Genomic DNA, 11,067 nt, shown 5'->3' with positions numbered 1-11,067 from the left:
GTCCGGGTCGGACCACGGTGTGGCATGCCCTGTGCTTTAAGGAGGTTGGGGGGCAGAGGGCCTCAGCATGGCTCGCAGGAGGGCCTCCAAAGTTTGTGCTACACCACTGTTTGGGCTCTGCTCTCCTTGAACGCATTCAAGTGTGATGTGAATAGTTGGGAGGGGCCAAACGCAACCAGGACTCTCACTTCTGAGAGTCTGTGTCCAACGCTTATTTTCTCATAAAGTGTTTCACTAGAGCAGAGAGCCATGGAGTGACCCACCTCTCACCACTCAAACATCTATTTGGAAAGGACTTTGTGGAAGCTTCATTCATGGGCAGGTCCTGGGGAATTGGGGCGGGGGGTCATTGAATAACGCACCTCGAGCTCTGAAAATTGTAGATGCATTGAGTCCCACTCTTGAGGGAAGCGCAGCCCTCCTCCCCCCACACCTCACTCTATTAAAAATTATTGAAGAGTCATGTGTCAAAGCCTAGGACATTAAGGTGTTATGTTCAGCTCTGGGTTGTGGGGGACAACGTGTGGTTGTGTATCACATAACTTGAATATACAACGCACACAGAGATACCCGGACAATCGGTTTCTTCTATCGCAGTGGTAGCTGACTCATAGATATATTTATAACCAGGGAATTTTGTTGATACTAAATCCTGGTCAATGATTTAATTTTCAGGACTTGCTTGTGCAGCATTTTGCTCACGGGTAAGCACACTGCCTGTCTCACCAGGTCAGTGCTTTTTTGGTTTGTTTAACACATCAATGCCACAGATAACGATTACTTCTGTGTCCATTGATCTATAGATGTTTTCCCATGCACTTGCGCAATCTGAATGACACTTGGCCTAGTAGGATCATTGTCTGTCCTCCCGCTGTATTCCCCACCCCCTTGCCTCGTCGCGCCTTGAAACACTTGTGTATAGTCGCGTTATAAATGCCATATCCTATAATATACTAGCTGCAACCTGCGTTAGAGATTTCGGTTACCCTGTTAAAAGTACTGCATTATGTATGTTTTACATATAGGCTACACGTCAAATTTGAAAAATGACATTCCCCAAATGTGTGATTGTGGACAAATCTCACCTGAAGGTTGTGTGCCATCACGTCCCATGATGTCACTTGGGGTGGGGGTCAAACTACATTACTTCCTGTGATGTCATTGGAGGACAAGGGTCATGTAAATTGACTTCTGCTACCCCTGGCATTTTGGTGAAACGGCGTCCGTGTTGTGGTCGGGAGTAAATGGAACAGTCACGGGAGACAATACATAAGTGGACATACATAGATTAAGGACAACCAACATTGGACATTTTTAAATGTAGGTAGACTGTACACCAGCTGTGCTTTGGATGTCACCATAATCGGTGAAGTGCTAGAGTGGAGGCAGAGGAAGTGAGGGATAGAGGCAGGTAAGAGGTAAGGAAAATTGTTAGCTAGCCGATAAGAGGTAGGTTAAGAGGGCAACTGGGAGGCAGGTAAGTAGGCTTTTATTTTGGTTTTGAACACATTCATGCAGACTGTTTCTTGGATGTCCAGGGAAAGAGAATTCCATGCAAGTGGAGCAAGAATAGAGAAGGTGCTGAAGCGAGAGGAAGCACAGGGAGGGCGAAGAGCCACAAGGGTAGTCGAGGCAGAGTACAGATTACGAGAAGGCTTGTAGAGTTTGATAGAGGAGGAAAGGTACAGTGGTGCGTGTTTGGCAGAATCACATGCTTTACCCTTTGGGAACACTACATGCAATTAAGACTACAAGTGTCAGTACAATTTCACCTTTGGTACAAGCCTGTACTACACAGTAATGTGGTAGCAGTGGCTGAGCAGCCAGACTTATCTCAAGAGTAAAGTGAGCAGTAGAACAGGTTACACAAAGGACCAGCAAATACAGTGATTCAAACACTTACTCAAGGTTCCTTGGTAAAAGAATATACATTTATTTACACAGTCAATTTGAAAACATTACACTAGCAAGAGCAGCTCAATATCAGATACTAATACACTACAACTACACAACTAATAAGTTACTGAACAAGTTCAGCTCCCCTGAAGTGGGAGCAAAATGGCACTTTAGATACTTTTAAAAGAGGTAAAAAGACAATGTTATAAGAATCAATAGCACAAATACTTGCATAGGCAGGGCAAAGGGTTTCAGTGAACTACAACCAGCAATTCAGTTCATAGGCCTGGGCCAAAGTCAATGGTTCAGAGTCTTAGTAAACGGTTAAGTCTTTGCCACGGATTTTAGAAGAATTTGGCTAAGCGAAATGTTAGACGAATGTTTAGCGAAGGACTAGCCTTCGAATTCGGGAAAGTTTCCGAAACGTTCTCAGTGGCTAAAAAAATTTCCGGACCGCGTTTGCACAGTACCTTTAAAGTGAAGAAGAGCTGTAGCTGAGGCAGTTGTTCCTGGCAGTTCGAGCAGGTCTCGCTGTTCCTGAGCTTCAGTCGTGGGGACAAGAAGGACGTCGGGAGGTTCCTGCACTGCCCAGGGAAGAGGCCACAAGCTTGGCAAAACGTTGGTTTAAGGTGTGAGTGTCTTAAAGACCACAAACTGGTATCCTTCCCACTGGCTATAACGGTTTTCCACAGCACTCTGCAGAAAATTAGACCAGGAGGGGACAGTGTCCCGGCGGCTTACGAGTTGGTTGTTCCCACCAAACTCAAGGGAAGAAGTTAACCTTGAAAGGCTTCTCTATCAATGGAGTTTCAGGCAATTCGGACCTGCAGCAGGGCTTCACTGGTCGTCCAGGAGTTGCAGCAGTCCTTTTCCTTCAGCTCGTTTTTAGTTCTTTCGTTCCAGTGGTCGACTCTGCTTTCCAAGTCTCAGAGACCTGCTTTTAAACAGATTTCCCCCATTCATTCCAGCCTGGCTCTCACTCACATAGCAGGGTGGCTGTCCTTGCCAGACAACCAGCCGGCCAATCAGGCCAGAGTGCATTCATGACTAAGCTCAAGGAGTTTCGGGCACCTCCCTCACATCCTGTCCACCCAAGAACGCCAAAGGCCAACAAACAAAGGGAGCAAACCTGGTTTGGCGCAGAGAGACAAACACAAGAAGGACCTTTTCCTAAAAGAAATGGCGAAAAAAAAGTTGACCGGAGTCTGTTTTTACAGATAGGTCGTGGGCGCCATATTGAAAAACATTGTTGACCCGTTTTTTTAGCTACCGTTGTGCACGGACGGGAAAAATCATGGTAGTTTGATGAGCTAAACCACTGCCACCAGCCATTTAAAGTAGGAATGGGTATCATTTGACTGTTACATGAGTGTTTTGACTCAGGGGAAGCTAGGCAACCCCCCTAGCATGTAGGATGATAGTGTGTGCTGGGTCTGTAAATTTAAAGAGACTAGTAAAGTCAATTTAACTTTACATGCTCTGGGAGACGGTAGTCAGTCCCTGTAGTGATACACAAAATTGCAACCTTGCCAAACAGGGCTTTAGATGACAGCATTAGCCGCTGAAAGCCAATAGTGTTTTCAAAGTATGTGCCAAAATGCTGACAGTAGTCTGTTGTAGCACTTCCATTATGCAGTAGTGAGCTACAAGGAATATGCAGGCCTAGTATGAGTGATAGGTCACATTATGCATTGTTGATAGACAGGCAGGGAGAGGGCCCTAGCTCTGTAGCTAATAGGTATTTTTGGAGTGTTTGGAACATTATGGCACCTATATAGCGCTTAGATAGCCAGTCTTAAGCGCTATAAACACTAAGCTATGAGTGCATGCCTTTTAGAGCTTGCAGATGGGGTTAATACATCCCTGCTTCCCTTAGAATATTCTGCCTCACTAACGGTAGCCCTGCATGGCCCCAAGCTAATCTCCTTTTCTCTGGGAAGGCACTGATAAGACATTCCTGAGCTTTGGCAGATGGGCTCCAGGGAGCCAGGGAGGGGCTCAGGAGAAGGAGCAGTGGAAATTAACAGAGTTGGTTTTTTCCATGAGCCAGCCTATATTTTGCACAGGGAAAGTTCTGGAACTGTGCGTCACGGACGGGCAGCACGAGATTATAAAATATACATGCTCACATGACTCGGGTGGGAGATCGTCCTGTGGACTTGGTTCGAGCAAGATCAAGTGCCCGGAATTTGGAGCTCTGACGGCATCCCGGCAGCACTGTCCTCTGAGCGGGGCTTGTTACAGCTAGCTTATGAGGGCCAGGGTCTCCCAGTGCTGATTGAAGGGGCGTAAGACTGTGTTTCTCTATGTTTCTCTATGTTTATCTAAGTTCTATGTTTCTCTATATTTTGCATTTCTCTACGTTTTGTGCTTTGTAATCTTCTCTAACTTGAATACCAAATGTATATGAAATTCACTGTTTAGAATAAATACTAAAACTTATTGAAGGTGTCATTTGTCACTAGCATGAGATCACTGCTCAGCACAATAGAACCTGTATTTTGGGCTGAATTGGGTAATTATTGCTCCCGAGGGCTGGTCCCGAGGACGATTTGGCCCATATCAAGACAGTCCCAGAGAAGGTATTTAAACCTTGGGAAGTCTGAAAGAGATCCTTGTGCCACTGCACTGAAGGAAGGTGCTGTGTGACACACAGAAAAAGATGATGGCATGGGGTTGTTTTAATACTCCATAAACAAAGAACACAAAAGTAAAACACACAGAAAATGAGAAGTTCAAAGCCCCAAAATATAGCAAAAGAGCTGGAGGGCTCTAAGGTAGAGGGAATTTAGCACTTGGGTGAGAAATCTCCCTAACAGTGCTTTACCATGAATACATTTGTTAAATCTGGCCCCCTTTTGCATCGTTAGCCATCCAGCCTGATGACGGTATGAGGAACTAAGTGTGAAGTGAGGGACTTCAAAGAGACTCCTGGTAGTGAAGTTAAGGATCAAATAATAACGCTCCAAGTACGGCATCAGCAGCTCACCCCTTCCCAGTGGTAAGGTCATCTTATTCCAAGCTAATCTTGCAGTCTTTCACTATAGGAATATTAGTGAATAAATGGAGGAATCCTAGTAAAACTACCATTTTGATGAGAGCTATCCTGCCACAGAGTGATAACGAGAGAGTACGCCACTTAACCGTGTCGTGTTCCCATTTTTGAAGAGCTGGTTCAAAATTCAGCGTGAGCAGCCATCCCTCACCTCTTGCCAATTCAATGCCCAAATAGCTTGCGCGCTCATATTGCCATTGCAAGCCAACCACACCTGGCCGGTGCTCATGTGCCTCCGTCACAGGAAATAGGACTGATTTGGAGGCATTGATGCGCAATGCCAAGAGCGCACCATAGCGCGTAATGGATTGTATTATCGGGGAGATTGAAAAGCATCATGTCGTCAGCATACATAGATAAGAGTAATCTATGTGTGTAGAATTGAAGACCCCTTTGCACATGGTTCTTCCTGAGGTAGGTTGCGAGTGGTTCTAGTGCCAAGCGAACAATAGTGGCGATAACGGGCAGCCCTGTCGGTTACCTCCGCTAAGGGGGAACGGTGATGACACCTGTCCATTAGTCAGAATTCTGGCTGAGGGTCAGCTCTACAGCATTCGCACTACTTGGACCAGGTAGGGGGACATCTCAGCATATTAATGTGTCATTCGCTTACCCAGTATTACTAGTCTTCCTCGTCACAGTCATCCCCCCCTCCCCCCCGCATCTCCATCCCAAACTCAGCGTGACTTATTCAGCCCTCAAATATTGCATCAGAAGCATCGGCAATGCTGACAGGTTTGCTTTTGTGTAGGCATGGCAAAGGCGTTTGCCAGCCACTGCTGTAGTGGTATTAACTGGCCATCCTTCAGAACATGTTGGGAGTACCTGGCAAATGCCCAATACTAATGTACAAGCCAAAACTGTTGCATTTGCCAGTGCTTGTTTTTAACAGGACTGCAGAGAACCTATAAATAAAATGGCTGTAAGAAGACCTGGTTGAGAGGTTTTTATTACATCACCAGCGCGTTTACAGCTCCCGTTAGCTCTCAGAAGACTGCACTGAAAAAACAGCACAACGTCTGATTACAGAAAGGTCAAAGAGTTCCCATGAGGTGGTGTTTTGGGCGAGGAGAGGCAGGAAGTGGGTGGGAATAGCCATAGCACCTCAAAAGTAAATACTAAAGACTGGTTAGAGGTATTAGGTTGTATTTCTTGGCTGCATTTTCCTCCACCCGGCACCCACAAGCCTGCTGTCGCTCCTCACCCAAGGCTGGGTGAGTCACTGAATAAACATGAGGATGGGAGTGAGCCTCAGAGTGCAGAGACTGTTAGGGGCTGTCTTTCAGGCGGCAGGGACCGCCTCCCTGCTGCCAGCCCAGAGACTTCCCTCCTCCCCGCTGAGGGCGGAGCAGGCAGGGGGTGCAGCCCAGGAAGAGTCTGACAGGTCAGGGTGCAGCCCGGGAAGACTCTTGCAGGCCGGGAGCCAGCAGGGTGCAGCCCGGGAAGTCTCTGGCAGGCCAGGAGCCAGCAGGGTGCAGCCCAGGAGCAGGTGTCCAGGAAGGGCTGGCGGTGAGTATCCCCCCGTACCCCCCCCCCGTGGATCTTCCTCGGTCATTAATGTCCCTCGCTTTCCGGGGGGGCACAGTCCACACAGGTTGAGTTAAAAGGGCTCCAGGCAGCGTTCCTGCAGTTTGGTATCCACATTGCGAAACGCAGGGACTCTGCCATGAACGACTCGCCCCAGTTGAAGGTTTGCGTCAAGGGGTGTGGCTCGGGAAGTAAGGAGGACACTAGTGAACGCTCCGCTCTTGTGCTCCAAGTAGCTCGGTGGGTTCATGACATCCCATTTGATACCGTTGTTAGCCATCGTGCCCGTGTTTTTCAAGGGATCATTGTTTTTTCTTTTCATTCTGGGACTCGTAGTCCTGCTTTATGGTGGGAAAAAAGCAAAACTACGAAGCTCCAACTGCAAATAAAAAACAGGACTCGTTGAGCGTCCGCCGGATGTCATGGGGCATGTTGGCATATATACAGTCCAGCTGGTTGAGGCTCGAATTAAACGAGGCATGGAATTTCGGTATTGACTCGCCAGATGTTTTGGAATGGCAGGCCAGTTGGCCATGCATATCCAATCAAAACGCACACAGTAATGACCAATGTGGGGTTTAATTAGTAGGCAGCCAGGGACGTCATTCGGGCCTTTCAACCTTTTCAGTTGAACGGGTCCTGGAGCCTTTGTGGGGCCTCTGGCAAATGCTCCCCTGTTGCCAGTCAGCAGTCTTCTAACACGGCAATGTATTCCTTTCTATATTCCTTTCGTTCTGGGCCTTTAGCCTGCACTACATGCACACTGCCCTCAGTGCCCTCCCGCTTCCCCCATTCCATGATTGCGCCCCAAAGAATAGCAGGCAGCACGCCCTCCCGAAAAAACTCTAAAGCCGCATCCCCTTTTGGCAATACATCAGCCACACGAACCCTCACCAGTAACTCACGCCTCAGGTCACGCACCAGCCTCCTCTCTCAGGAGTCTGCCACTGCTGCCATGTCATCAGCAACAACCCCTTTGCAAAGTAAGCCTATCACTAGGATACCCCCGCTCATGAGCACCAGTCCTGCACAAGAATGCCATCTAAAAGCCAGTACTCAGTACCAAGACACTGCTCACAAACTCGCACCCAGCTGAATCTCACCCCCCCTCACTACGTCCAGCACATCACCACTGCATAGCACATAGCAAACAGAAGCCCAGCCCTACATACTCACTCAAAGCTTCAGCACATCACCAACACATAGCAAACAGAAGCCCAGCCCTACATACTCACTCAAAGCCTCAGCACATCCCCACCGCATAGCATATAGCAAACAGAAGCCCAGCCCTACATACTCACTCAAAGCCTCAGCACATCCCCACCGCATAGCATATAGCAAACAGAAGCCCAGCCCTGCATACTCACTCAAAGCCTCAGCACATCCCCACCGCATAGCAAACAGAAGCCCAGCCCTACATACTCTCGCAAAGCTTCAGCACATCCCCACCGCATAGCATATAGCAAACAGAAGCCCAGCCATACATACTCACTCAAAGCCTCAGCACATAACCACAGCATAGCACATAGCAAACAGAAGCCCGGCCCTACATACTCACTCAAAGCTTCAGCATATCCCCACTGCATAGCATATAGCAAACAGAAGCTCAGCCCTGCATACTCACTCAAAGCCTCAGCACATAGCAAACAGAAGCCCAGCCCTACATACTCACTCAAAGGCTCAGCACATCCCCACTGCATAGCACATAGCAAACAGAAGCCCAGCCCTACATACTCACTCAAAGCCTCAGCACATCACCACAGCATAGCACATAGCAAACAGAAGCCCAGCCCTACATACTCACTCAAAGCCTCAGCACATCACCAACACATAGCATATAGCAAACAGAAACCCAGCCCTACATACTCACTCAAAGCCTCAGCACATCACCACAGCATAGCACATAGCAAACAGAAGCCCAGCCCTACATACTCACTCAAAGCCTCAGCACATCCCCACCGCATAGCAAACAGAAGCCCAGCCCTACATACTCACTCAAAGCCTCAGCACATCCCCACCGCATAGCATATAGCAAACAGAAGCCCAGCCTTGCATACTCACTCAAAGCCTCAGCACATCCCCACCGCATAGCAAACAGAAGGCCAGCCCTACATACTCTCTCAAAGCCTCAGCAAATCACCACAGCATAGCACATAGCAAACAGAAGCCCAGCCCTACATACTCACTCAAAGCCTCAGCACATCCCCACTGCATAGCACATAGCAAACAGAAGCCCAGCCCTACATACTCACTCAAAGCCTCAGCACATCCCCACTGCATAGCACATAGCAAACAGAAGCCCAGCCCTACATACTCACTCAAAGCCTCAGCACATCACCACAGCATAGCACATAGCAAACAGAAGCCCAGCCCTACATACTCACTCAAAGCCTCAGCACATCACCACAGAATAGCACATAGCAAACAGAAGCCCAGCCCTACATACTCACTCAAAGCCGCAGCACATCACCACAGAATAGCACATAGCAAAAAGAAGCCCAGCCCTACATACTCGCTCAAAGCTTCAGCATATCCCCACTGCATAGCACATAGCAAGCAGAAGCCCAGCCCTACATACTCTCTGAAAGCCTCAACACATCCCCACCGCATAGCACATAGCAAACAGAAGCCCAGCCCTACATACTCTCTCAAAGCCTCAACACATCCCCACCGCATAGCAAACAGAAGCCCGGCCCTGCATACTCAGTCAAAGCCTCAACACATCCCCACCGCATAGCACATAGCAAACAGAAGCCCAGCCCTACATACTCTCTCAAAGCCTCAACACATCCCCACCGCATAGCAAACAGAAGCCCGGCCCTGCATACTCAGTCAAAGCCTCAGCACATCACCACTGCATAGCACATAGCAAACAGAAGCCCAGCCCTACATACTCTCTCAAATCCTCAGCACATCACCACCGCATAGCACATAGCAAACAGAAGCCCAGCCATACATACTCTCTCAAAGCCTCAACACATCCCCACCGCATAGCAAACAGAAGCCCGCCCCTGCATACTCAGTCAAAGCCTTAGCACATCACCACTGCATAGCACATAGCAAACAGAAGCCCAGCCCTACATACTCACTCAAAGCCTCAGCACATCACCACAGCATAGCACATAGCAAACAGAAGCCCAGCCCTACATACTCACTCAAAGCTTCAGCATATCCCCACTGCATAGCTCATAGCAAACAGAAGCCCAGCCCTACATACTCACTCAAAGCCTCAGCACATCACCACAGCATAGCTCATAGCAAACAGAAGCCCAGCCCTACATACTCACTCAAAGCCTCAGCACATCACCACAGCATAGCACATAGCAAACAGAAGCCCAGCCCTACATAATCTCTCAAAGCTTCAGCACATCCCCACCGCATAGCACATAGCAAACGGAAGCCGAGCCCTACATACTCACTCAAAGCTTCAGCATATCCCTACCGCATAGCATATAGCAAACAGAAGCCCAGCCCTGCATACTCACTCAACGCTTCAGCATAGCCCCACTGCATAGCACATAGCAAACAGAAGCCGAGCCCTACATACTCACTCAAAGCCTCAGCACATCACCAACACATAGCATATAGCAAACAGAAACCCAGCCCTACATACTCACTCAAAGCCTCAGCACATCACCACAGCATAGCACATAGCAAACAGAAGCCCAGCCCTACATACTCACTCAAAGCCTCAGCACATCACCAACACATAGCATATAGCAAACAGAAACCCAGCCCTACATACTCACTCAAAGCCTCAGCACATCACCACAGCATAGCACATAGCAAACAGAAGCCCAGCCCTACATACTCACTCAAAGCCTCAGCACATCCCCACCGCATAGCAAACAGAAGCCCAGCCCTACATACTCTCTCAAAGCTTCAGCACATCCCCACTGCATAGCTCATAGCAAACAGAAGCCCAGCCCTACATACTCACTCAAAGCCTCAGCACATCACCACAGCATAGCTCATAGCAAACAGAAGCCCAGCCCTACATACTCACTCAAAGCCTCAGCACATCACCACAGCATAGCACATAGCAAACAGAAGCCCAGCCCTACATACTCACTCAAATCCTCAGCACATCACCAGCACATAGCAAACAGAAGCCCAGCCCTACATACTCTCTCAAAGCTTCAGCACATCCCCACCGCATAGCACATAGCAAACGGAAGCCGAGCCCTACATACTCACTCAAAGCTTCAGCATATCCTTACCGCATAGCATATAGCAAACAGAAGCCCAGCCCTGCATACTCACTCAAAGCCTCAGCACATCACCAACACATAGCAAACGGAAGCCCAGCCCTACATACTCACTCAAAGCCTCAGCACATCACCACAGCATAGCACATAGCAAACAGAAGCCCAGCCCTACATACTCACTCAAAGCCTCAGCACATCCCCACCTCATAGCAAACAGAAGCCCAGCCCTACATACTCTCTCAAAGCTTCAGCACATCCCCACCGCATAGCACATAGCAAACAGAAGCCCAGCCCTACATACTCATTCAAAGCCTCAGCACATCACCAAAACATAGCATATAGCAAACAGAAGCCCAGCCCTACATACTCACTCAAAGCCTC

General features: G+C 48.5%; 1 protein-coding gene across 1 annotated transcript in view; it reads left to right on the top strand.

The window, feature by feature from the left end:
• The first annotated feature begins 6,293 nt into the window (after positions 1–6,293).
• LOC138516956 (uncharacterized) overlaps positions 6,294–11,067 on the top strand; it is an 87,210-nt gene continuing 82,436 nt past the window's right edge. Inside the window, exon 1 of the mRNA XM_069632432.1 lies at positions 6,294–6,460. The gene's annotated coding sequence lies outside the window, so the exon portion shown is untranslated. The remainder of the gene's footprint in view (positions 6,461–11,067) is intronic.

The sequence above is a fragment of the Ambystoma mexicanum genome, chromosome 6q, assembly GCF_040938575.1.
Source record: "Ambystoma mexicanum isolate Mex_15411 chromosome 6q, UKY_AmexF1_1, whole genome shotgun sequence".
NCBI lineage: Eukaryota > Metazoa > Chordata > Amphibia > Caudata > Ambystomatidae > Ambystoma > Ambystoma mexicanum.
The sequence above is the reverse complement of the archived record's forward strand: the minus strand, read 5'-3'. Positions and strand labels throughout refer to the sequence as shown.